Source organism: Odocoileus virginianus, chromosome 10 (genome assembly GCF_023699985.2).
Source record: "Odocoileus virginianus isolate 20LAN1187 ecotype Illinois chromosome 10, Ovbor_1.2, whole genome shotgun sequence".
NCBI classification, from domain to species: Eukaryota; Metazoa; Chordata; class Mammalia; order Artiodactyla; family Cervidae; genus Odocoileus; species Odocoileus virginianus.
In genome coordinates this window covers 37,071,425-37,098,945 of record NC_069683.1, presented here as the reverse complement: position 1 = coordinate 37,098,945, position 27,521 = coordinate 37,071,425, and the positions used below count along the sequence as shown (strand labels likewise).

The window sequence follows — 27,521 nt, the reverse complement described above, 5'->3', positions numbered from 1 at the left end:
GTTCATACTATAGAAGAAAGGAATGAAAAAAAAAAAAAAAAACAACAACTATACCAAAGCTCTTATAAAAACTTGGCAGGAAAAAAAAAAGCAGAGTAAAATGGCATCATCCTCTGAGGATCTACTAAAGCATACAAAAACTCGTTAAGAAATTGTTAGCAGCTGGGGACCTTAAGTATGGTAGGAAGGAGAGGCAGAATGGGAGGAGAAAGGAAAGCAATGGAAAAGAGAGTGGATGAGTTTGAATATTTCAATGTATTAGTAAAAGTCAAAAGAAGTCAACATATATACATTTAAAAATGCAACTTTATTACTAACGAATAAAACTGCCTATAAATTTTGATTGTCCTTTCAAACTCCTATTCAACCTTCAGCACCCCAGTTGCTTGATGACTTCTTCCACCCCCTTCCACCTGGAGTTTAATTACTCTTTCCTCTATTAATCGATTCTTATCTCTGCACAAATTACACCGTCTCTGCTCACTGGGCTCCCCTACCAAATAGTGAGCGTCTTCATGATTCATCTTAGGGCTCATGTGGTGGCCTTGTCCCTGGTCCCGGGATCCCCAGCTAGCAGCTACCACTATGGAGCATCCCCAGAGAAGAACCTTCTCTCTATAGCAGGAAAATAAGAGAGGACTCACGTTTATAAAGTGCTGAACATCTTGGAGGTACATTTCAAATCTTAATTCATGATTAACAATCTTATCTCAAAGTGTCCCTATGAGAGAATCATTTTCCCTATCTTCTAGAAGAGGATACTGAGGCTCAGAGAGGTAAGATCAGCAGTCAAAGGTTCTCCCTGCTAGTAATAAAAGTACCGGGGTTAAGGATTTCAACCAACTCCAGATCCCTGTTTCCACTAGGCCAGATGACCTTGCATGGATCTCATGCAGCTAATGGCATCCTAGAAGGATATGCGGGGGTGCTTCTCTGGTGGTTCAGAGGGTTTGATCCCTAGGTTGGGAAGATACCCTGGAGGAGGAAATGGCAACCCACACCAGTATTCTTGCTTGCAGAATTCCATGGACAGAGAAGCCTGGTGTTCTACAGTCCATGGGGTCACTACAGTTCATGGGGTCACAAAGGGTTGGACATGACCGAGCAACTAATACTTTCATCAAATTTACCTTCAGGTTCACAACTGAGGTTAGGGCTAAGGAACTTTGGCTAATAAAGGGTAACCTGTTAGCAAGAGCCAGACAACAGGTCAGACGGGCAGAGAGGAGGCCTCCCGAGAATATGGAATTTAAAATTTCACATGTCCAAAAGTGACCACAGCAAGTTGGAGAATGTCACTTCCCTTTCTTGTCTCCACCCCCAGCTCAGTAAAGGAAACTTCCATGGTGTCCTACAGGCAAAAAGCTGCCTATCAGCCTCACAGGGGTCTGACTCCACCGTATTTGGAGTCAGAAGACCTGGTCCAAGGTATTGACCCTCAGTGGCTGTGTGACACTCACTAAGTCAGACCTTTGAGCCTAAGTGTCTCCAGATGTAAATGAGGGGTGAGGGGAGTGTCCGCTTCACAGGACGGTCATGTGGACACCACGAGAAAATACAGGTGGGAAGGACCTATCCATGTGAAACGGCTTTACATGTCAGAAGAGGATGCTGGAACACCTCAGATACCTCCAGACATCACCTGCCATCTCCCCATACCAAGGCCTGGCACTCCTGCTTAAATGCTGACCTGACCTTTGCCCTGAGGGCTCAGACCCTAATAGGAAAGACAAGGCAGCCCTAGTAGAGCAGCAGAAAAGGAAGCCGTGACTTATTCTCCCAAAGGCTCCCTGGGACAACTAAAATCCTCAAGTAAGTATTTAATAATTAAACTGATAACAACAGTTGGGGGACATTTTTGTCGTCTTGTAGGATGATAACTGTCACCAAAATCAAGGTATGTAAATCATTTATTTAAATCTATAGATGTATATTTTGAATGCTTTTCTAAAACAAATGTGTAATTTTGATGGCATATTTGTGAGTTTTTAAAGTTTACTTTTCTCATGCATGGTGAAGCAAAAACTAGATTACTGGAGCCATAATTGGATACTCTTGAAAGGAATGTGAGTTAGTGCAGCTTTTTTGGAGGGCAATTAGACAATATTGATTCAGTTTGCAAATGGCAAACTATTTAAGCCAAATGTCCTACTTTCAGGTGTCTATGTGCAGGAAAATCTCATGCAGAAGTTCACAGGTGGGTGTAAACAATTTCCACATCAGCAGTGATTGTAATGGTAAAAAATCAGCAACAAACCGAGTATCTACCAATACAAGATGATTAAAGAAGTTTCCAAGGTACTCACACCATGGATTACAACTGTTATACATAAGATACATTTATCTGTACATGTCAACTTGAAAAGAAAACCATAATAATTGACAGTTGGCTAAAAAAAAAAAAGGGAAAACTGTAGGCATAAAGAGAGTCCATTTCTACTAAAGTAAAAACGTGTATGTTGGACATGAGGGCAAAGGGGATACAGGAGGATACAAAGGGGTTAAGGGGATACAAGCAAATGAAGAAGTCCAGGACTATATCCAACAAAGCCTCAAGAATGCCAGTCCTGGGGGAAGGTGAGGAGGGCAGGTATCACAGATTTTCTTCCTGAATGTTATACACTTCAGGGTTGTCCAAATTTCTTACAAGTGTATGCTTTCTCATGATAACAGAAACCAAAAAATGTTGAAGCTCATAGAATAATAATTAATTTTAAAATTGCTTGCAAGGACTCCCATTAAGTAAACACTGTGGGGCCCAGCACCCCACTCCTCCATGTGGCCCCCAGACCTGTGCAGGCTCACTAGCTGGAAGAGGGTGAGGGCCTGCCTGAGGAAAACTTGATAGATAAGGATGATCTCCACGACTAAGAATCCCCAGCTTCTCACCTCTTTCAATAAGGATTCTGCTAAATTACAACTATTTCAATGAGATGAACTCAACATTCAAAAAACAAAGACCATGGCATCTGGTCCCATCACTTCATCGGAAATAGATGAAGAAGTGATGGAAACAGTGACAGACTTTATTTTCTTGGGCTCCAAAATCACGGCAGACAGTGCCTGTAGCCATGGAATTAAAAAATGCTTGCTCCTGGGAAGAAAAGTCATGACAAACCTAGGCCACATATTAAAAAGCAGAGACATTACTTTGCCAACAAAGGTCCATATACTCAAAGCTATGGTTTTTCCAGTAGTCGCATACAGATGTGAGAATCAGATCATAAAGTAGGCTGAGCGCCAAAGAATTGATGCCTTCAAACTGTCCTGAATATTCATTGGAAAGGCTGAAGCTGAAGATCCAATACTTTGGCCACTTGAGGCAAAGAGCTGACTCATTGGAAAAGACCCTGATGCTGGGAAAGATTGAAGGCAGGAGGAGAAGAGGACGACAGAGGATATGATGGTTGGATGGCATCATCGACTCAATGGACTTGAGCTTGAGAAAACTCCAGGAAATGGTGAAGGACAGAGAAACCTGGCATGCTGCCGTTCATGGGATTGCAAAGAGTTGGACATGACTGAGCAAATGAACAACGAGATGACCAATAAAAAGGACTAAGTATCTTTAATTTTTCAAATTTGCAACATCATAAGTTACTGAATTAAAGCAGGTCACTTGTGTTCAACCTTCCTTAAATAGAAACAATCAAAATTTATATCTGGCCTTAGCCAACATTTTACATTGACTTATAAGTCTTGCTGAAGACTTCTTAAAAATTATTAAGGAGGGAAACACACAGGAGGAGAGAGGTGACTGTACTAAACCCAAAAGAGTCTAAATAAAACACTGAAGCTACCTGGCTTATCACAAAAATGACAACTTAGCAAGTGAAACAATCTTCCTCTCTATGGTCAAAGTTGCTAGTGAAAATAATTCTCAGTTGATACACTGTGTCTAAGAGGTATTGGTTACATTTAGCTCAGACTACAGATTTAGTTACCTACAGGCCATATACAGGAGCGGGGCCTGGGCGGGGCTGGACAGCTGGAGAAACAGGTCCCTTAAGAGGGCTGACCATCTTCATCAATGTCATGAGGGTAGATGGACCCAGTGTTGTTAAATCTTCTGATTTTCACAAAGATCTAGAAATCCAGATTCCTAGATAACATCTCCCAATTTTTAAATGTTACCCACTAATATTAAGGCTTTTAAAACATTGTGAGTGCTTAACAAAATACATCTGCAGGCCAAAAGCAGCCAGTGAGTAGAAAAATTTCAACCTCTGTCTACATGTTTAATTTCTGATCAATTTTATTTTTGGAAGGATGGGTGGAGGCAGTGAAATGGTATGGGATGGAGATAAACACGAGAGGCAAACCTGTTGATGTTAAGAAAATATTCCTAACATACTTGAGAAAACAATGGTAGCTATCTATATCTAATGCTGAATAAATTGCTTCCATTTCCTCAGCTATATTAGGTACAAAGCTCAAAGAGTACGTATTTCTCAAGCAACTTCTCAGGAATTTGTCCTAAGCAAATGACCACAATTTGCTGTCAATGAACTTTACAAAAACTTAACTATACCACTGTGTATTAAACGCTTATCATAAAGATTTAAAATAAGATGGGCAACCACAGAATCGCTCCTCTGTGCCAGGTGCTATTCAGACATTTGGCACCTGGCATCACCAATGTAGGTCACACAGCCTCTGGGCAAGATTCCAGTGAAGGCCTGTCTCACAAATCTCCCTCCAAAACAAAAAAACAAAACAACAAAGAACTTAGAGTCGGCATCATAAAGTTGTGCTCAGCCATTTTTTTTTCCAAAGTCAAAACAATAAAAGAGATGTTTGTGTTAATAATAACATCCAATGATGATAATAATATGCTAATAATAATATCTGCACACAGTCTGCAATTCACAAAGTGCTTTTCCTACACTACCACCTCATTTACTCCTCACAACCTTTTAATGGTGCATTTTAGACTTCGCATGTCGCCCAGAGTTATTGACAACGCTGCTTTTTAAAAACAACAGTAAAATGATAACAGATATTCAGCATTTTCTATATACCGTGTACCGTGCTCAGCATGTTTTCATCTCACCCTCACAAGAGCCTCACAGAGGTGATTACTATGGTCACTGGCCCATTTTACAGGTGAGAAAACTGAGGTTTAAAGAGCCCGGGGGGGTTGTCTTCGGCCCCACCATTAGCAGGCAGAGTCAACACCGTGAAGCATGTCTGTCTCCACACCAGTATGCTGAGCGTCCCAGAGGCCATTTCCCTGTAAGCTGATTTCAGTTTGTTGCCAGCATGTTTTGAAGCCTCAGCCAAGTCCTCGGCTCCCCATCCCCACCCCACCCATGCCCACTTTCCCAACTTGGTCAGAAGCCATTTTTATGTTTCCCACTCAAAACCAGCATGAGACACTTGGAGCTCAGCCAGCCTGCTCCTGGAGAGCCCTGGAGCCTGGTGAGGTGCCCGGGAGACCAGCCTTCCCTGCTGCCACCAGTGCAGAGAGCCTGGTGCCTGCTAGCCTGCTGGGGTCTAGGTGGGGCTTTCACATCCCTGTCGCCTGAGTGGGGTCTGGGAAGGGGGTCCTGATGGTCATAACAACCCCATGAAATAGTCGCAGGGGTACCAGAGTGGGGATGTGGGAAAGGGGAGGTGCCTTCGGCTAGAGGGAGGAGAAGCAAATCTATTTAGCTGACAGCTCTGTTGTATCTATTATTCAGAGCCCCACATCCGACCCCTGAGACAGTGAGGCATGGTCTCTAATGTGCACAAGGATAAATTATACAAGCAAAAGCATGAAGCAAGAAACACACACACATAGAGTCAGCAGCACACGCACCCACACACACTTGGAATCACGGAGCAGCTGCTTGTAGGGCAGTAACTCCTGTCCTCTTACCCCTCTGGGGCCCCCTCAGTCCTGACTGCACAGGATGCTATCTGCCCTCAGAGGCCGCGCCAGGGATGGTCCCAAGCGGCTGCGGGAGGGCGAGGCAGGCACACAGGTCAGGATGGCCCGTGGCGGTCAGCGCCAGCCCAGGTGTGAGCAGGTAGGTCCAGAGGAGCAACGGAAAGGCGAGGGCTCTGTCCTAGGGGAAGGAGGGGGTCCACTTTCTCATACAAGGATGAGGATGGGTTCACAAGGTGGAAGAAAGATGAAGGGACAGATGCTGCCAGGGACAGACGCTTCCTTAGCACCACTGACTAGGACATGGAAACAGGAGGGAACAGTGCGGGCTAAACTGTGAGGGCCCCCAGGGAGTTCATGTTCACAGCCCAGACTCTTGGGATGCAAGGGGCAAGGAGATTCAGCAGGTGAGTGTCTACCTGGGCGGGCAGGCTGTTGGTCAACTCTGTGCTGAGCTCCTGCCTAGAAGTCGGGGCTTAACAGGCTGCCCAGTCAGTGAACAAAATATTTACTCATCTATAACCAAACACATGTATGCGAAATGGCCTCTGGGATGAGGGCTGAGGATGAGTAGGAGGATGGGCTGCCGAATGTCTGGAGAAGAACAAATGGGAGCGAAGACCCAGTCAGGCTCCTGGGGTGCAAATCCTGCTCTCATGCCTCCAACTGATCTGGACCTCTGGTCCTCTGAAAGGTATCTGCGGTAATAATGCTAACCCTGACCTCAGCACACGCTACTGAGGCTCTAATACTAAGTGGTTATCCACCCGGCACTTTGACAGTGCCTGCCCTGTGGCCAGCAATCAACGAGCAGCATAAAGGGATCACAGTAATGGTGATGATAAGACCCAGGTTCCTTATCGAGGAGGGCAGGGAAGGTTTCCTAAGAAGAAATGAATCAGCTGATATCAGACGGGTGAAGGGGCATGAACCAGGCAGGGCAGAAGGAAAACGCATTCCATGCTGAGGGAACAGCTTCTGGGAAGTCCCTGAAAGGGAAAGCAGCAGCAGCATCAGTGTTTCCAGGCGGGGAAAGCAGCCCAAGCGCCGGCTGGAGCACTGTGGTCAGCAGGACACCTCTGGGGGGAGGAGGACTGCTTCTTCAAGGAAGCCTTCCTGGATTACTTGAAGCTCCCAAAGAGAAACTGCATTCTCGACATAATTTCCTGGTTCTGCAGCAGAACATGGAAGTGAAGGAGAGGCAAGAGCATGAAGCCGAAAGCCCCACAGGAGAACATGAGAAGGGAGCAGCTAGCACTGAGGTGTACTGCAGGAGCTCCCAGGGTGGGGGAACGCAGACATGGGCCTGGCATCGCTGGGCTCATAGCTGCTTCCTGTTTGCTACTCCTCAGTATTCACCGGGAAAGGTCCCTGGTGGCTCAGTAGTAAAGAATTCACCTGCAATGCAGGAGATGCAGCAGGAGCTGCGAGTTCAATCCCTGGGTTGGCAAGATCCCCTGGAAAAGGAAATGGCAGCCCCCTTCTGTGTTCTTGCCTGGGAAATCCAATGGACAGAAGAGCCTGGTGGGCTACAGTCCACAGGGTCGAAAAGAGTTGGACACAGCTAAGTGACTGAGTGTGCACATGCGCGCGCGCACACACGCACACAAACACACACACACACACACACAGTATTTACTGAGGACCTTACAATGTTCCAAGTGAAGATAAAGATGCCACTGGGGCCCTCTACAAAGGACCAGTGGCCTTCCTCACCCCCCAGCCAGAAAAGCACTCTCCGCTGGACTGCACAAGGGAAAAGCTGTCAGTGGTTAGCAAGAGTCATTACTTTGGCTAATTTAGGAAATTTGGGATCTGTCCAGGAAGCTGGGTGGACCTCATTCTTCAGCATTCCATGATGGACTATTTTTCATTTTGAACTGCTTTCCTAGCCCATCAACAACAGGAGTTAAAAATACAAAAGTCAGCAGCAAAAAATATAGAGAAGTTATGTTCCCAAAGCTTCCACAGGTGGGGAGATGCAGTAGGCAACCATAAACCCCAGCCCACACCAACCTATCCTGCCATCAAAACTGAGAAGCTCAATAACCAGTGAAACTCCAATTTCAAATACATTTGATCATGTTATAAATTTGTTGTCTGGCTGCACAAACAGACTCTGGTATCCTCACTCTTTCAACAAAGACTTCCTGAGCCAGGTGTTCTGTGCTGGCACCAAGAACACAGAGATTGCGTGCGTGTGTGTGTGTGTGTGTGTGTGTGTGTGTGGTCTCCACCCTAAGGAGCTCAGTTTTCTGAGCTAACAGATAGTAAATCAACAGTTACATCAATAAGTGCTTTGGGAGACAGAGCAATGCAGGGTGTTCCGGGAGCCAGGAGGAAGGTCATGTCCAGGGCATAGAGAAGTGCAGGCTGGGGGGAAGGTGTCCAGAAGAGCAGAAACCTGAGCTGAGTTACTGAAATGGGGAGCAGGGGAAGGGTCATTCCAGGGAAAGAGCCCAGCTCTGGCCAAGGCACCAAGGGGTGACAGCTGTTGAGAGGCTAGACTGAGGCTACGGGCTATGGAAAGAGTGAAATGGGGAAGGTGGCTGAAGGCCAGTTATGAAAAGACTGCAGGCCTGCTCAGCCGGCTGGGGTTCTATTCTACAAGCAATGAGGAGCCCCTGGAGAGTTTGGGGGGGTTTTGGCCATGCGGTGAGGCATGTGGGATCTTAGCGCCCTAATCAGGGATTTGAACCCTTTGCATTGGAAGCCTGGAGTCTTAACCACGGGACCACCCCGGAGGTCTGGCCCCTAAAGAGAGCTTTCAGCAGAAGAAAGCCTCGATAGACGTGTGAGTTAGAAACTTCATGCTGCGAGGAGATGGGGGTGCAATTAGGAAGACAAAAGCGGTCCCAGGAAGGCCAAAGGAGAGGCTATTAAAACAACCCAAAGGAGGAGTCCTAAGTGAAGGGGTGGGGAGAGAGAAGGAAGGAGGGAGGGATGAAGGAGAAGATGGGCTTTTCCAGATGAGATAACGGGTGGAAGATGACCATGGAGGGAAAGCACAAAGCCAAGGATGACTCCTGCAGCTGACACGCCTGAGGAGGTTTAAGTTCCACCTTAAGGCAGGCACTGCAGGAAGACAGACGCACTGGGTACCAGGCGAGGGCTGACCGGAAGCACCCGCCGGACCATAGCTCGGAGCGGGGGTGGGCGCGGGGTAGGGGTTGCGAGAGGCTCTGGGCATTTCCGGCTACTTCAGGATACAGGTGAGCAGTGGATGAGCTCGGCGGGGAGGAATACTGGGGCTGACCCGAGCGGGATCAAGCAAAACCTTATTAAGCTAAAGACGGAGTAAAAAGAACCGGCACAGCAGGCTGCGGAGGCCCGGTCTACAGAACTGCCGAGAAGCAGGGGGCGGCAGGGCAGACAGGGAGCAGAGGAGGGGCGCGAGTGGGGAGCGCTCAGCTCCGCCAGAGGCAGGAGGCGCCTCTGACACCCAGGGGGCGCTCTGGCAGCGGGGAGCAGTTAGCTGGTATTGGCAACCGCACCAAGCCTAGCAAAGAGAACAGTGTGGACGTATTCGCAGTCATCCCAAAGAGCGTTATTCCCGCTTTCTTCAGAGCCTTGTCCTGCCTGTCTGACCTTAGATCTCACCCCCTCTATTCTGTCTGCCCTGCTCATGCATCTGCCTCATGAGGACAGAACTTGTTTGGTGTCTCCTCCATGACCACAGTGCCCGGCCCAGTGCCTGGGACACCGAGGTTAAGCTCCTTGTCCCAGGCTGCCTGGTTCACTAGAAACAACAAAATTCAGTGGGCACATGCTACACACCCGATACCAGGCTGGATGCTGGTGGGGAACAAGACAAAACCAGACCCTGCCCTTGGAACCTGAAGTTGGAGGTGAGCAGAGAGAAACTCAAGTATTTCAACAAAAAGCAGATTATCACCGCCGCAGAGCTAGGACTGGAATCTGACTGTCACGCCTCCTAGTGAGATTTCCTTTCCAAGCCCAAGAGTGCTGCCTTCTCTAAACTAAAGGGACATTTCAGCATGGGGAAACAGTCAAGTAAGTGTTTGAAGTTTGGCCACTTCTGCCACCATTTTAATAGACTCCTAAGAAGCAGGAACACCCATTGTAGGCTCTAAATATATAACCTTAAGAGCTCATGCTCTCTCCAATCCTTCTACATAAGACAGAGGAGCAATTCCGGATTTAGGTGGGAATTAGGTGGGAAACAGAAAGCAGTGCAAACCAGGGGTCAGATACTCTGGGTTCAAATCCCTTCTAACCTTGGGCAGGTTACTCAGTCTCTTGTGATTTGATTTCCTATGGCTGAAGTGGAAACACTAATGCCTCTGTAGTAGGTTGTTGCAAAGATGAAATAAAAATGATACCTACAAAGCACTCAGCACTGTGCCTGGAACTCGGTGAGATTTCATGAATCGGAGGCTGCAAACCAGTTCCACCTGTTGCTTTTATGACTCCATCTCTAACTGATATATTTGTGAAAACCAAGCCAAAAACTACTTAGAATTCAAACCCAAGAACACTCAAAGTGTTCGAAACATAAATTGCTATCTAGTTAAGTGACTTGAGGAATTGTCTCAAATTCCCATACTTGGGCAGACTCTGCAGTAAGGAGTTTCATTTCCATTTCTTGCTCTATCCTATTTTCTCCTCCAATTCAGGCAAATGCAACTATTTCCTCAACAGATCGCATCTTGTCTCATGGCAGGGGTCCAGACACGGACTGGATTCCACTGGTGCAAGTTGTAGCAGAGCTCAGAACGCCACACCTCAAACAAAGCGTAAGAACACAATCGCAAGCCCAAGGTACACACAAACTCCGAAACACACCTGGCTCCAGAGAAGGACAGGAGGACTGGTCACAGCATGCTTTTCTTGCCTCAAAGCTAAAAAGCTTATTTTGGCATTCAGATGCTGAAATCTTTGTATCTCCTTTCTTTTACCACTCAAACTCTCCATAACTGGTCTCTTTTTACTAACGTCTCTGATTCTTAATCCCTCATTTATGACGGACCCGGTGCAACCTCGCTGCCTCCCGCCTTCTGCCTCCCCGCAGCATGTTCTCAAGGCCAGCTGTAACCACCTTATCACTAACACAGCAGCCTTCCCTCAGGTCCCTTTCTCCCTGGTCTCTGCTGCCCCATCCTCTCTGCTTCCTGAGACTCTCACCCCCTTGGCTTCTGGTTCTCTTCCAGCTTCTGTTTTTCCCACCTCAGAGTTATGCACACTCACTAAGGCTCAGCTCTCGGCACATCACGGGGAGCACTTATTAATCCTATGCTTCTGTTCTACATCTCCAGGCCTACCCTTCCCAGCCCAGGTGCTGGCCGTGCATTTCCAATGATCTGTTAGACATGTCCTGTGGATGAACCACTGCCACCTCGAATTCAGTATATCTAAAACTGGATGCACCAACTATCCTTCTGCACCCTGAACAGCCACATTTTGGTCAATGGTATGAACTATCAAGTTTAAACTTTCATCTTCCTTGGCTCCTGTCTTTAAAGTCTAAGAAGACCACAAACCCTACATTTCTCCCTTTGCACTATCTCTTCTTCTGGTCCTTTGCTCCATCTTAACCACCGTTAGTCACATGACTTCACGCCTGGACTGCTGCTGCTGCCTTGGAACAGAGCCCATGCTTCTTGTCCAGAATGCCCCTAACATGTTACTTCGGCCATTTTACTTCTTTGCTCCAAATAACTTCAATGGCTTCCTACTGTCTCCAAGTGCTTCAGCCTAGCACTCAGGGTCTAGAAGAGGGGTGGGCAAACTATAACCCACAGGCCAAATTCGGTCCACTATCTATCTTTGTAAATAAAGTATAATTGGAACACAGCCACACCATCACAGACATATTATCTATGGCTGCTTTCCTGCTACAATGGCAGAGTTGAGGAGCCATGATAGAGACCATATGGCCTAGGAAGCCGAAAATATTCACCATCTGATCCTTTACAGAAAAAGTTTGCTGACCCTGGTTTACAGTAATCAGCCACCAGCAGATCCTGCCAAACTTCTTACTCACCACTCCTTTGGATGAAATTTTTGTTCTCATGGGTCTTTTGCTGAGTCCACTTTCTTTCCATCTTATACCCACCTTCTCAAGCCAGAAAAGCATATTTCATCCCCCAACTGGACTTGTCCATCCTTCAGAACACAGTCAAGCTCTGCCTCTCTGTGAGGCCAGCTGTATCCATCCCCTGCACGTGGGACACTTCCCCTCTGGCCTCTCTCTCTGTATCTACCACAGAAACATAAACTGAGATCCCCTTCTCCTGCAGATCTTTTCCACCTACACTGTAGGCTTTTCCAGAGTACAGGTGCAGTACCCTTCACAGAGCAGTACCAGTGATAACGACCTTGCCCTTCATTCCAAATACCAATCCTTGACAGCATAATTCGGTAAGAAGGCATCAAACAAACTTACCAATGAAGGCCTCGCATTCCACATTTGAAAAGTTAAGCTTGAGTCCAAAAACATGCACGTTAGACAGCACCACCTAAAAGCCAATGAAATAAGAGTTTAGCTTTAGAAGAGAACATTTCTACATTTTCTTTAAATTTACAACTCCCAGTGAGTTTTGATTCACTGTCCTCCCAGGCTGTCCATCTCTGCCTAGAAAATACTGCTCATCCTTCAAATCCACTGGACAGCCTCTCCCTGGAAGCCAACCCAGTGTCCCAGACAGGCCAGGCACCCCTCCTCTCAGCTCCTGTGGAACTCTGGTGAGACATTTATGGTAACATGGGGTACAATGTAGCATAACTTCTTATTTGTGAATAGAGGTCCTTAGACTGTACTCTTGTGAAGAGGAGAGATCTGATAAATTCACCCCATCCCTTATCCCCACTGCCTAGAATACTATGGGCATTTAGATAGTTCTCAATAAATATTTGTAAAATGGGTGGGAAAGTTAACCCACTCAATCCATGAAGACATGCCCAGGTATCTAAAATTCTGCTGGACCACAACTGTCATCCTAGAAATGCATGCTTCAGTCCCACTGCTTTTAATAGGCAATGATTAATGAGATTAATCTTCTAAATGCACACCTTTGGAATGCCACTTCCCTGAGCAGAAATCTTTAGAGGCTCCCAGAACCTAAGAAGGCAAGCCCGACTCCACAGGCAGGCTGCCAGGCCTACAACAGCTGGCCCAGCCTGAGCCTGCAGCCTCAGTTCATGTGGTCTCCCCCAGTGGACCCCTCACTCCAGACAGAAAGGACTGGTGGCCAGTCTCTTCTCTCAGCATTCTTCCTCCCCTTCTTGCCACATTATCTCCTTCTATACTATAGTGACCTCCATTTCAACATCTTGTTCCAGACCAAGGTCATGGTGGGGCCCAAGAAGGTTTTTTTTTTTTCCACTCCTTTAGAATTATGTGTGTGTGTGTGTGTGTGTGTGTGTGTGGTGGTGGTGGTGGTAAAAAACATAACAAAATTTACAAGCTTAACCATTATTAAGTGTGCAGCTCAGTGGCATTACATACATTCACACTGTTGTGCAAACACTACCATCCACCTCCAGACTCTTTTTTATTGTCCACAAAACTGAAATAACAGCTCTACTTTCTCCTTTCCTCCCTGTCCATGGCACCCAAAATGTTTCTGTGGAATGAATGAATGAAGACATGAATAAATCTGACCTCAATCCTCCCGACAAAAGCCCGAAGTACTGTCTCTTTCTGCTGGACTCCCATGGTACTATCTTCACATCTTTCTCAGACCTATTTCCACCAGTCTTAAATGACCCTTTTTGCACACTTGTATTCTCCTCCAAGGCACGAACTACTACTTATTGGAAAGGCTGAGCTTGGGTGCAAAAGCGTGCATTTAGCTTCTCCTCCATGTCATTAGATCTGACGGGCAAGTCTGTGTCTTCCCCATATAGCTCTTGCCGTCAGTGAATCACCCCCTCTTGTTGACATCTCTCTTCACTTGGCTTCCAGGCTAGCGTTCTAGGCTTTCCACCCACCTCACTCACTGGCTGTTCGTTCCCTTTGCTGGTTCTTCCTCGTCTCCCCACATCTTAATGTCAGAAAGCCCCAGGGCTCGAATCGTAGTTCTCCTTTCTATATTCCTTCTATTGGCCCCTGGGTGATCTCACCTAGCCTCCTATCACCTATACATGAAGGATGCCCAGATGTCTCTCCAAGCACAGGTCTCTTGTTTGGTCTCCTGTCTAGTATATTTTACTGCCTGCTTTAGGGAAGATGTCAAGTGGAGAGGAGGTCTCTGTGAGATGTGTTTGATGTATCAAACTTGACATGTCTCACATAGACCCCTGACCTTCCCCCAGACCTGCTCTTCCCAGAAGCTTACCAATCTCAGTTTAAGGGCATGGTCTCCTGGTCTTCTAGTTGCCCGGGTCAAAGGTTTGGAGTCGCTCTCATCTCCTCTCTTTCTCTCCCCAATCCTCACTAAACTGGTTTTTACCTTCAAAATAATGGGTTGGTCAAAAACTTCATTTGGGTTTTTCCATAACATCTCAGGAAAAACCCAAATGAACTATTTTGCCAATTCAGTGTATTCAGAATGTGACCATTCCTCACCTCCTCCACCATCACCACCCTAGGTTATTGCCAGAGCCTCTAACTGGTGTCCCTGCTCTCTCTGCTTCTGTGTTTGGTGTCACTGCCACCTCCACCCATAGCCTAGTCTCAATACAGGAGAGAGTCTGCCATGAAGGAAGTCAGATCATGTCACTTCTTCGGTTAAAATTCTTATGAGCCTTCCCAGCAAGGACACTGCCCAAGGGATGTGTTTCCAAAGTAGACCGGCGGGCCCCGGGGTAGGCTGATGGGCGAGGCGGGGTCTTCTGGCCAGTGTCCCCCTCCCAACCATCTATTTCGTGACTGGCAGTCCTGATATATCTCCTATTATCTGACTCCTTAAAGAAAAGATACTTCTTAAAAGGAGAAAAATATAATTAATCAACTTACTTTTCCAGTTAGGATACCACAAGAAGCCATTAACATTCACATTTCTTAAGAATTCATAAGAAAGACATGTTGAGTCTGCCACCAATTCATAACTCGTTTCCAAAGAAGAGTTAGCCTTCTGGAGAAGAGCTATTACCGCTTGGTGCTGGGGGTGAGTCCTCCTGAAGCCCCCTTCACTCACCATGCCCTGTCTGTCTAACTGTCTCCTCCAGATTCTCTCTCTCTCTCCTTGACCTGCCTGATGCTGTGGCTGGAGGTGAAGCCCAAGTGAAATAAGAATTGAAGGGCTTAAAGTAGCTCAGGTCTTATCCATTCTCCTCAGAACAACAGCAGCAGCCTTTCAACCAGTCTCCCCAGATCTACACTGATGGTTTAGCTGCTAAGTCAGGTCCAGCTCTTTGGCGACCCCACTGATTTTCAGTCACAACCTCATATAGTGATAATTTTAAGGAAAACCTAAATTTGATCAAGTCTCCTGCTTTATAACTTTCCAAAGAGCTCCTGGGCTTTCCAGGTAGCACTCGTGGTAAAAAATTCACTTGCCAATGCAGGAGACATAGGAGCCACGGGTTCGATCCCTGGATTGGAAAGAATCCCTGGAGGAGGAAATGGCAACCCACTCCAGTATTCTTGCCAGAAGAATATGGGGTCGCCAAGAGTAGGACATGACTGAGCATCTAAGCATAAACACAGAGTTCCTACATTGCCATATGATAAATTCTTCAAAATATATTACAATAAACCATAGTAAATATTCTTTTTATCTTCCCTAGATACTTTTATTCTGCTTTCTTCTTAAAAATGTCTTGCTTGACCCAACAGGGGGGTGGGGGGGCAGGTAGGGTAATCCATCCAGCTCAGATTAGAGCAATCTTCACCCCCACAACAGCCGATAGAGATGCAGTGCTCCCAAAGGCCAAGCACATCACCCAAGCTGGGCCATCCAGAGCTGTTCTCTAGAACTGATATATGGATGCAGAGAAAGGAGTTCTCCCTTCTCTGGAATTGCAACACTGGGGCTATCAGCAGTGGTGCCTCCCCAGGGAGAGAGGCCAGTCTGCAGTAGGAAACACTGATGCTAACGCACAATGAACGGGAGGCGCCAGATGGACGACCAGCAGTGTCAACTCCTATTCCGGAACCTCCTGCTTTTGTGAACTCCTACAGCATCCAGCATCTTTCCCGGTTATGGAACCAGTAACTACCCACTCCTGCCTCTACGAGCTGGAGTCCCAACAGGCCCACTGTGATGCTTTCCCTATCTGCGCCTTTCTCCACATTGGTTCCTCTGCCCGGAACGTGAGCTCCCTGGGTTTTTACATAGCAGCCAGGCTTCCTCTGTGAGGTCAGCCCTGAAGGCCAGCACAGCCAGTCCAATCTTACTGACATGCTCTAAAAGGCCTAGAATATACCCACTGGGTTACACCCACACCCCTCCTCTGCCTTCCCAACCTCCGAGCTCGCTGCCCAAGCTAGAAACCTCAGACCCACCTGGTCTTCTCAGACTTCCTCAAGGCCCACGTGGGTTCCCCACTTCTTCTTTCTGCCCCATGTCTGCTGTCACAGTCCAGAACCTCATCTTCTCCTCTCTGAGCTCAGGTACCAGCCTCCTGGTCTCTCTGCCCCTCCCCTTCCCCATCCCTCCACACTGTGGCAGAGATGAACTTCCAAGAGCCCTTCTACCACCTACAGAGTCAAGACCCTGGTGTGAAGGCCCTTCACGTACAGGCTTCCACCCAATCGTCTAGTTTCTCCAACCACTTCCATTTCCAGGAGGATGGAGAAGACACACTTTCCCCATTCCACCTTCTGTTTACAACGAAAACTCCTACACAGGACACACAAAACAAGTGTGAGAAGATTCTGAAGGCAGAGTGAAGAAGGCAGCCCAGTGAGGGGCCTCAGGCCCCGAGGAAGGACACTGTGGTGAGCGGCCCACAGTTGCTTTTGTTCCCACTTGGAATGGAAGAACCTGGAGATGCCAACAAGCACAGACCAAAAAGGCTCCAACAAAAGCTTGCTGCCTGCAGCAAGACGGACAACTTTTAGATAACAACTGCTCTATATCAGCCAACACCACAGAATAACCCATGGTCACACCCATACCATACAACAAAGGGCATGACATCTGTAAAAAACATCTACAGCTAACCATGCGCTTACTGGTGAAAGAACGAAGAAGGGTTGCCCCCAAGATCAGGAATAGATGATGCTGTCCATTCTTAGCATTCTCACTCAACCAAGTGCTCCAAGTCCCAGCCAGCACCAGAGGCCACAAAAGGAAATAAAACAAACAGACCGGAAAGGCAGAAATAAAACCGTCATCTCTATTTGTAGATGATATGGCTGTCCAGATAGAAAATCTTGATGAATTTAACCAAAAAAGAAAAAAAAAAATGCCTACAACCAATGAGTGAGTTTAGCAAGGATGAAGGATACAAAATAAAAACAAAAACTCAATTGTTTTCCTGTATACTAGCAATGGACATGTGGACACTGAATTAAAAATCTAGTATCATTTACAATCACTAAAAAAAAAAGAAAGAAAGAAAGAAATACTTGGGTGTAAATATAATTTCTTGCAGCAAATCATTCTAGTCTACTCTGCCAGAAGGGCAGGAACAGTGTATATTTGTTTCCCTCTCCAATGAAACCAAAATACTGAGCCAGTGCCCAGCACCTAGAAGACAGGCAATATTTGTTGCCACAGCTCTGTTTAAGATAGACTTTCTTTCCCTTTATGCTCCTAGTGGGAGCATCGTCCACTCAAAAATTCCCTCTCTCATTTCTGCATTGGCAGGTCATGATTGCCAAGGAAGAACCAGGGAAGCTGTTTCTGCTCCCACTCCAAAACACACTTATGTTCTTACATTACACACAGCATGGACTGGAAATGGCTTCTCCAGGCTCCTCTCTCTTACCCAGAGGGAAAGTGGGTGCCTTCCACATCAGTCCGAGGGAGGGGCCCTGAGGCTCAGCCCGAAGACCCCCGGCAATGACATGAGGCCCCTGGCAGTGCTATCCTCTCCAGACTGTGCTGAGAAGAGCCACAGACGCCCCGCCCCCCCGCCCCCAGTCCCACTGCCTAAAAGCTCATTGTGAAAAAGAACTGCCTATCTGTGTTAAAGGAAGTACTGTAGAAGAGAAGAGGCTATGAGAGAGAGGTCAGGCCCAGAGGGTGTCCAGTTTCCAAAAACTCTTCCCCTCTTTTTACTTCCAAGGGTTGAAAGTTGAGTCTAATGGTCATTGAGCAAAAGCCACAATCTCAGAACCATCCTGAGTCCTTTCTTTCGGTCCCACCCCACCACCCATTCCACAGCAAAACCTGTTCCACCTTCAGAACAGAGCTCAAATCCAACCACTTCTCAGCATCTCCACCACCACCACCCCCACTCGGGACCTAGCTGCTCTCCTCACTCGCTGGATAATGCCAACAGACTCAGCCTCTCTCCCTGAGTCCTCCCTCAACACAGCACAGTGAGCCTTTCAAGATATGACTCCTATCATGCCATTCCTCTTTCAAAACGCTGCAGTGTTCCTGGCTCTCCCTGTCACTCACAAAGCAGCAAAGTCCTGACAAGGACCTTAATGGCCTGGCCCCCTTACTTCTCGGCCCTCACTTTCCACCACATCTTCCCCTCCTCCTCACTCCACCCCAGCCCCCCTGTTCACCTTTACCCACTATTCCCACACCTAACTCTTTTCCCCAGTTAAACCCATGACTAACTTCTTCACCTCATTCACTATACACTATACCAGGAGTTTATCCATCTTTGCGAGCTTGTCAGACTCCTCTGTTCATGGGATTTTTCAGCCCTCTAGGCTTCTCTGTTTATGGAATTTTTCAGGAAAGAATATTGGAGTGGGTTGTCATTTTCCTCCTCCAGGGGATCTTCCCAAACCAGGGATCGAAGCCGCATCTGCTGTGTCTCCTGCATTGCAGGTGGATTCTTTACCTGCTGAACCATCAGGGAAGCCTGCCCACCAAAATCCATTTCCTTTTACTTGTAAGCACATGTCTGGACTACATTTCCCAGCTTCCCTTGCAGTTAGGCGGAGAAGGCAATGGCACCCCACTCCAGTACTCTTGCCTGGAAAATCCCATGGACGGAGGAGCCTGGTACGCTGCAGTCCATGGGGTTGGAAAGAGTCGGACAAGACTGAGTGACTTCACTTTTCACGCATTGGAGAAGGAAATGGCAACCCACTCCAGTGTTCTTGCCTGGAAAATCCCATGGACGGGGGAGCCTGGTGGGCTGCTGTCTATGGGGTCGCACAGAGTTGGACACAACTGAGCGACTTCACTTTCACTTTTCACTTTCATGCATTGGAGAAGGAAATGGCAACCCACTCTAGTGTTCTTGCCTGGGGAATCCCAGGGACGGGGGAGCCTGGTGGGCTGCCGTCTATGGGATCGCACAGAGTCGGACACGACTGAAGCGACTTAGCAGCAGCAGCTTGCAGTTAGGAGTACACATGTGGCTGAGTTCTGGATGTGAGGGATGCAAGGCTTCTTCCACACTGGCCTGTAAACGTTCCCACAAAGTCCTCTCTCTTTTTCAGCTGAATGGAAGGGAATCTGAGGGTCTTGACAGAGGCACAAGATAGAAGGAGTGTGGGTCCCTCAACAACCATCAGGAAGGATGCTTGCTAACCAGGAGCAGCCTCACTGGAACTTTTCTCTGTGAGAAATAAAAGTTTTCTTGAGTTGACACAGTGAGATTTGGGATGTCTGTCTGCTATCTGACCTAACAACTTGGTCTCCTTCTCAATGAGGCCTTCGATTACTCCATTTAAAATCCTCCCAACACTTCTTAGCTGACCACCTTACTGTGTTTATCCCCATAGTCCTTATTACCATGTAGCATACTGTATATTTTGTTTTTTTTCTCTATCACTCCAAATATGAACGTAAGCTAAAGGCAGGAATTTTTGCTTTTCTTTTCCCCTTGTTATATCCCCTGGGTCTAGAACAGTGCTTGGCAAGTTGTAACAACAATCCTGTGTGGTTGAATGAATGAATAAATGAATGAATGGGACTATATGGGCTCCAAGGTCAGAAAGGCCTGGGTGGAGGCCTGCTCTGCCATTTACTACCTGTGTGACCTGGGGCAAGTTACTCTCCCTCTGCAAGACTCGTTTTCTTCATCTGTAAAATGGGAGGAAGTAACAGTAATTTCTTTATAGAGACTGGAAATAATTAAGATCATGAACATAAATCTTTTAGTGCAGTGCCTAGAAATAGCTCAGGCTCCATAAATGCTAATTACCAACATTGTCAACTCAAGGTCAGAGGACAAGACTGGGTGTCAAGGCCCTCATAAGGTCACTGGCAGGGCCATCTATCAGAGAGAAAGGAACTGAACAGATATTTACATGCACAAAGTCTTCTGGAAGAAATCGTGGCAAACACCTAGGTCAATTCGAGAGCTGCCTGGAAGTTCTCAGTAAATAGCAAACGATCAGAAAAACATGACAACTGGTGTCAGGGGTGATGAAAAATGTGTGCCGAGTCTGCAGAAAAGCATTGCTCTGGAGAGAGCACCACCCCAGTGATGAGAGATCACTCTGTGCCTTTTAAGAAACAATTTTCACAGCAAAGCTTGAGAAAAGAGAGGCCTCTTGCATCATGAGGACAAGGTAATAAGGCTATAAAAATGGAACTCAAATAAACCACACACAGAGCCCACATGGGCCCAATTTTCCAGGAAAAACAGCGATTGCTGCAGCATTCAGATGAGGCAGTCACACTTATGCCTGAGCATGGCAAGTAGCTTTCAGAAATCATTAGGCTGCAGAAAAGCCACAGCGTTTGCCAGATTAGCCGTGCCAGCTCTCACCTGCCCTCTCTGTACGACTGCCTCTCTCTACCAGTAAGAGGACACAGGCAATGAGACCCAGTGCCTGCACCTGCTCCGCCGTCCTCAGAATACAGAGCCTCCCGGAGCGAACAGCACTGCAGTCAGGAGAGCCACGCTGCCGCTCCGGCGTCTGCAGCCCGGCCGCCCCCTCCACACAGGCCCTCTAGGCTTTCTGACTGGCTCAGACACGCCCTCAGATCTCACCTCCTGGAACTCTCTGCCTTGTTGACAAACCCCTCCTTGAAACTCCTTCTTCCTGAGGCCCCTTCCACAGCTCTCACCAAACTCCCCCAAACCCACAACCATGGTCCCTCTCATGTCCATGGCCCCTCTCCCACCTCTGCATCTCTAAACGTTGGTACCCCAAGCCTCTAAAATATGGTGTCTACCCACCTTTCTGATTCCAGTGGCTGTTCTTCCTCTATATGGGAGGCAGGACAGCTTTCTGGTTTGAAGGAGATATTCTGGAGCCAGACCAACTGGGTCTGATCTCAGTTGTATAACACTATAGTCTTAGGCAGTTAACAAACTGTTTTATGTATATCCCTTCATCTGTAAAATGGAGAAGATTATAAAAGACCTCATTTGGGTCACTGCAGGGATTAAATGAGCTAATAGAGCTCATGGTTCTTAGAACCATGCCTCAGACCTGATGCACTCCATAATGTGCTGGCGATGACTGCTGTTACATGAGCCATTGTCTAAGCCAAACCCCAAACACACACCCTGTCCTTCTGCCTCAGTTTCCTCTACTCGGGCCTTTTATCTTTGCTGGAGACGTGCAGGTGCTATCTCGGCCAGTCCTTAAGTTGCTGACAGGGGTAACCGCTCTGAAACACCTTTCTGTAATCCCCCACCCCAGCTGTCCAGTGAGATGGAATACCTCCCTTCTCTAACAGGGTGGGGCTGACTTCTCCCAGGGCCCTCTTCTTAATCTCTCTTGAGTAATCATTAACTTTACTTTAGTTTTTTAAAATTTTCATTGATTTATCTCTGGCTGAGATGGGTCTCTGTTGCTGGCACGTGGGTCTTCTCTGGTTGTGGCAAGCGGGGGCTGCTACTCTCTAGTTGCAGTGAGCAGACTTCTCATTGTGGTGGCTTTTCCTGTTGCAAAACATGGGCTCTAGCGCACGGGGTCAGAAGTTGTGGCGCACGGGCTTAGCTGCCCTGAGGCATGTGGAATCTTCCCCGGCCAGGGATCAAACCTGTGTCCCCTGCATCAGCAGGTGGATTCTTAACAGGACCACCAGGGAAGTCTGAACAGTCGTTAATTTTAGACTTGTCTTACCTTCCCACTCCCAGTTCATAAGCTCCTCAGAAACAGGGGTGCATTGGGTTATTTTCTTCCCAAGTTTTTATCCCCTGTAACTTTATTCACTGTAAAGACTCAGTCAACATTTGCTGGATTATGTTGAAATGCAAAGCCCGGAGCCCGGGTCTACATAATAATCAACAACAGATCAGCAGGACGGAGGAAGCCTTCCCCATCACCCCAATACAAATGTCAAGTTAAAAAGAACACAAGGGTCCAAGTGAGTGACACCTGTTTCTCTGTTTCACTCTAGCCATTTACTAATGGCCAACAAAAAGCCAAAACCTTTTCAGGAAGCTGGCAATCTGCTTCCACTGCGAAGAAGACTTCTCTCCCTGTCAGGCTCACTCTGTCTTAGGGAGACATGGCTTCTCCCTCAAAAATCCTGTTTACTTTTTCTTGTTTTAGGCTACTTCTCTAAAACATCCTCAAGAAGAGATCATTGTTTATTTTGTTATTGTTTTAAACAAAATGCCAAAGATACACAGACACATAATTCCTCAATTCTCCACAGGTAGATTACTCCTTAAGAGGATATATGGGGCTCACCTCCACACTTAAGAACAGACATGCTATGTATTACTTGTAGATACACAGCCTTTTCCTTACGTCTAAGTTCACATTACCATTACCCTGCTTATTCAATCATGGAAAACATGACAAAGACCTTCCTAGCATTTAAAGTAAAATTTGAATATATCCTCATGATATTCTTAGGGAAAAAAAAAATCTGATTCTTTATCTAATCTTGGGCCATCACCATTAGCTAGATAAATGCCAACCTAATGAAACGATTCTGTAATACACAAAGATGGCTTAATGCAGCATTAGCTGAAAGAGCAAAAATTAGAAGTAATCAAAATGACCCATAACAAGCTCATGGCTTAATGAAGGCATTCCCTTGACAGAATATTACACAGCCATCTTAAAGAAGCATGTTGGAATGAGGGAGCCATGTGCAAAAAGCCTGAAGGTATTGTCTTAAGAGGAAATGGGATGCTAAGTGTAGGATGTGTGTTCTTGCCACTGAGGTTGCCCCAGCTGGGCAGACGAGGCCCAGAGTTTGAAGTCAGAAGCAAGGAAAGTTAAGGGAAGGCTAACAGGAAATCCCAGTTAACAGGGCCAGTGGGGCTGGTGGTAGGAAGATGAGAAGCTTGTGCGTGGGGCAGGGTCCCTGCTAAGGAGCAGAGAGCAGAAGAGGGCAAAGGTGCCCCAAAGCCAAAGTCATTTTGGGATTCCATCCCAAAGCAGGCAAGGGGAATGGGAACGGGAACCCTTCCATTGCAGAATGAATCAATCCAATCCCTGGGTGAGAGAACAACTTTCAAAGCCCTAAGACGCTTAAAGTCAAGCCTTGGCCTTTCCACGGGGCTCCCACCAGAAGGCTCAGCCCTTCCCAATCCTCTGAGGCTAATCCTGCCCCAAGGCAGGAGGGATTTAAGGGGCTCTAGCCTAGAACCCAGGGATTTAGCTTGTTTGCTGATAGCCTGGCAGATAAAGAAATTGAGCCCCCTGAGAACAAGTATCTTAGCCGAGGCCACACAGAGAGTTAGGGGCTGAGCTGACACTTGAATCTAAGCCTGCCTGTCTCTGGGTTTACAGCTCTTCCGCAGAGCAACTTGGTGCCAGACAACTGACAAGTCAGACCAACTGGCCCTGCACGATGACAGAGAAGCAGTGGATTATGACCAGGTGAGCCAAGCAGAGCAGGGCAGGAAGACCCCAGGACACCAACCAACTATAGCCCCCAAAGAGGGACATGAAGGCCCCCAGGGCCACACTGTGCAAAGGCCAAGGCTTCAGGAGTTTGGGAGTTGTTCTCTCATGCAGGGATTGATTCATTCTGCAATGGAAGGGTTCGCATTCACCTTGCCTGCTTTGGGACGGAATTCCTGAAGTGACCTTGGCTTTGGGGCGCCTTTCCCATCTTCCATTCCCTACTCCTTAGCAGGCCCCTGCCCTGTGCCCCAGCTTCTCATCTTCCTACCACCAGCCCCTCTGGCCCTGTTAATTGAGATTTTCTTAGCTTGCCCCCTGCTGTACCCCAGCCCATGCCAACCCCCTGCCTCTAACCCCTCAGCCTCCTGCACTTTGTCAGTTCCGCTGAAGCTCACTGCCCCTGTGGGTGTCACTGCTGTCCCTGAAGCCATGACCTCCAGCACTGCTGTGCCACCTGTGGGTCCCACAGGACCATCTCTGGACACGAGAAACAGACTCCAGAGCTCCTCCCCACAGCTCCCATCCCCCTTGACTTCTACCCCTACCTCCACCAGAATCCCCAATCTGAACGTCTCCTGCCAATACAAGAGACCAAACTCCCTGCCTGGCATGTAAGGTCTCCCTCGTGGAGCCCAAACCAGCTACCTGGCCAGGCCTCCTAAGGCACCCAGCCCCCTCCCCAGGTTAAGCAGGGGCTTCTTCCTTATGCCACCTCCAGAAGGCATGCTCTCCTCACCACCCCAATGCCCCTATGTGCCAGCTCAAGCTTTGTCTCATTTTTTTCTTCCAAACACACTGATCTCCACTGAAAGAATCCAACCCTTTGGGGTCTAAGTAGCCAAAGATCCAGGCTCTCAAATATGGAACAAGCAGCTCATCCTGATGCCGTGGCTGTGCACAGGAGCTCCTTCTCTCCCCAAATCCACTTGAAACACACCATCAGAGAGCCCATCATTTCAGCAGTTGTCAACTCTCCCTTGACCCCTCCCCGCCTTGGGAACGGATGCAAATGTTAGGCAGTGATGCTGGAGCCAGGACAGCTGGTAAGGATCCTGGCATATTCAAAAGCATCCCACTTGCAGTAAGCACTTCCTGGGCTCCTATTCTGGGCCAAATGGCAGGCAAAGGGCACAAAGACACAAAGTCAGACACACCGGTTGTTGCAGGAATTCAAAGTCAAACAAGGCAAGGAGTGAGGTAAGCTTCACTAATGCAGCATGACAAAAGCCAGCCAGAGAGGGAAGGGACAGAGGGAAGAAGAGCCAGGAAGAGAGGCAGCAACGATTCAGTTCAGTGGAGAAAGGTGTGGGGAAGGGCTCAGAGAAAGCCGAACTGAGCTGATCCCTGAGGGGTAATCAACAAGAAACACAACAGCCTTCCCCACGTACTGGGTGCTGACCGTAAGCTGAGCACTGCACCAGACACTTCACTCGCTCTGTCACAAACTTATCCACTCATTCATTATGGACCGGACCACCTGTCAGGCTCTAATTTAGGCACACCAGATAAATACAAAATAAACACAAATTGCGGCCCTCAGAACCTAGATCCTGTAGAAAAAAGACAGACAATAAACCAGATAAGTAAAATGTATTATATGTTAGATGGTGATAAAAGCTAAGAGGAAAAATAAAGCAAAAAAGGGAAAAGGGAAACATGGGGGTGGGGCAGTGGGCTGGGTGGTACAACTTTACACAGGGTGACATTAGAGAAAAGACCTGGATAAGCTGAATGAACAGCCAGAGGGGTATCGGGGGAAGAGCATTCGGGGCACAGGTGCGCTCACTGGCAAGAGCTTGGACAGGAAGCATGTTTGGGGTACCTGAAGAACAGCAAGGGCTCCAGCATGGCTGGAGAGAAGCGAGAGAGGGGCAGGCAGGGTCGGGGCGGACAGCTGTACATGTTGTGCACTGCACAACTCAAGAAGGTGCAACTCACATGCACCACGGTGCGCCAGGCAGAACCAGTCTGCGCAAATCCTCACCAGGCCCTGGGGTGGGAGACGAGGTCAGCGAAGTACCAGGAAGCCCTGTGGGCCAAGAGAAGGCTTTTCCTCTGAGTGAGACAGGAAGCGGCCGTCAAGAGAGTTCTGAGCCTGAGGCATGACCTGAGCTGATCTCCTCATGGGATCACGGGCTGAGAGTACAGGCAGGAGACAGGCTGGAAGCAGGAGACCGCTCGGGAGGCTACTTGTAATAATCACACTCAATTATGTATCTCACATCCTCACAATCCCGTGAGGCCAGTGCAATGCTCACTCTTTCACAGATGAAGAGATTAGGCTCCAGAGATCTGGTCACTAGCCCAAGGTTCTGGCCTTGGCAGTGGCAGGCTGGCCAGGAGTGGGAAGTGGGGGATGAGAACATTCCAGGGGGAGTGAACAGCATCAGCCATTGAACAAGAGACTGGCAGGGCTGGCATACTTGGGGAAGGACAAGCTCATGATCCAGGGAAGGTGGAGGCAGGGCTGGCGCACGGCGGCAAATAGCCAGGCAGCCGGTGAGGCCCGTCTGTGCCCTGGCCACTCCCACATGGCTGCCTACAGTGTGTGTCCAAGCAGTGTCCAAGCCAGCGCCGCTGCCCAGACCAGAACTGCCACCTCTCAGCTCATCTTCCTCTCCATGCCAGTCATCCCTACCTCAGTCTACAGGCAACCGGAAGAGTCCTTGAACAGCACAGATTAGATACTAGTTTCTTGCTCTCAGCACTCCAGCGGCTTCGCATTGTGCCAGGTGACTAGCAGACCCTCAGCTGATGTTGAGTGAAGGGATGACTCCCTCATCCCTGCAGCCTCAACCAGCCCTGGCCCTGGAAGGGGCAGGACCCCTTCCTCCTCCCTCCTCAGCAGGTGTGGCCAGTGAGACCCTATTAACCCACCAAAATGCAGGAGCAGAGGGCAGCCATTCAGACCACCTGGGGCAGCTTTGAGATTCAACTTTTTAAAATAAAATTGCTTACTTCAAAGCAAACTGGAGGCGCTTTAGAACGCTGTGGCCAAGGAGAAGGAGGTCTGCAGATACGCCCGGACTGGAAAGACTGTAAGAGGTGCCTTGTCCCTGAGTCCCCAGCGCTCTGGACAACATTCTTCGTGTGGATGATGTCTAAGAGCTGTGTGAGCAGGACAGAACCGCAGGCGCTAGGCAGGCAGTGAAAGGCTTTCCTCCTGGAGACCGTGAACTCAAAGGGTGGAGCCAATGACTGCTTTCTCTTCCGGAGCCCTAATACAGTGGATCCAACGTTCTCTCAGAAACTAGGGAAAACTATGAAGCTAAGGCTTAAACAAAACTTTACAAAATGTGAGCCAGCCAGGCCTCCTGAGGCTTAACTCACTGCAAAGCCCTTTGTGATGAGTAGAAGGAGGTATATAAACATACACACATGCATGTATGTAGGTCTATTTTTAAAGGAATGGTAACAACACCAAAAGAATGAGAATAGTAACAAGCTCTCCCCCACCCACCCACCCAGGAAAACTGAATTTAGCAACAAAGAGCCTCCCAAGGAGGCCCTGGTAGGAGTGTTAGCCGATCACTGCATGAATGACTTGTTTCTCTGGTTAAACTGCACCACTGTGGGTGGGAGAGGGTGGGGGGTGCACTGAAGCCAAGTGAGTCCCCAGACCCCTTCAGAAGGCAGATAACCTCCTGGTTTTCTGTACTGCATCAAACAGGTACGAGAAAAGCTTCAAAGGCTTTGTTCTTTGTGCAGGAAGATGGGAGAAGTAGGGTCAGAAAAGCAGTCCTAACGTCTGGAGAGGAACGAGGTTGAGTCTCCATGGGGGTGAGGGACCTGTGTGTCCTGGTTTTCAAAAGGAGGGGACGCAAAGAGCAGGACGGA

The 27,521-nt window shown here is 48.0% G+C and overlaps 1 protein-coding gene across 6 annotated transcripts in view; it reads right to left on the bottom strand.

The window, feature by feature from the left end:
- BMAL1 (basic helix-loop-helix ARNT like 1) overlaps positions 1-27,521 on the bottom strand; it is a 108,242-nt gene that overhangs the window by 62,896 nt on the left and 17,825 nt on the right. For 4 of the 6 annotated variants that reach the window (XM_020873052.2, XM_020873054.2, XM_020873057.2 and 1 more), the window contains exon 2: positions 12,279-12,351. The exons of 1 other annotated variant lie outside the window; for it this stretch is intronic. The gene's annotated coding sequence lies outside the window, so the exon portion shown is untranslated. Of the gene's footprint in view, positions 1-12,278; positions 12,352-21,046; positions 21,066-27,521 lie in introns of those variants that run through there. One more of the 6 variants, XM_020873053.2, reaches the window with a different exon arrangement.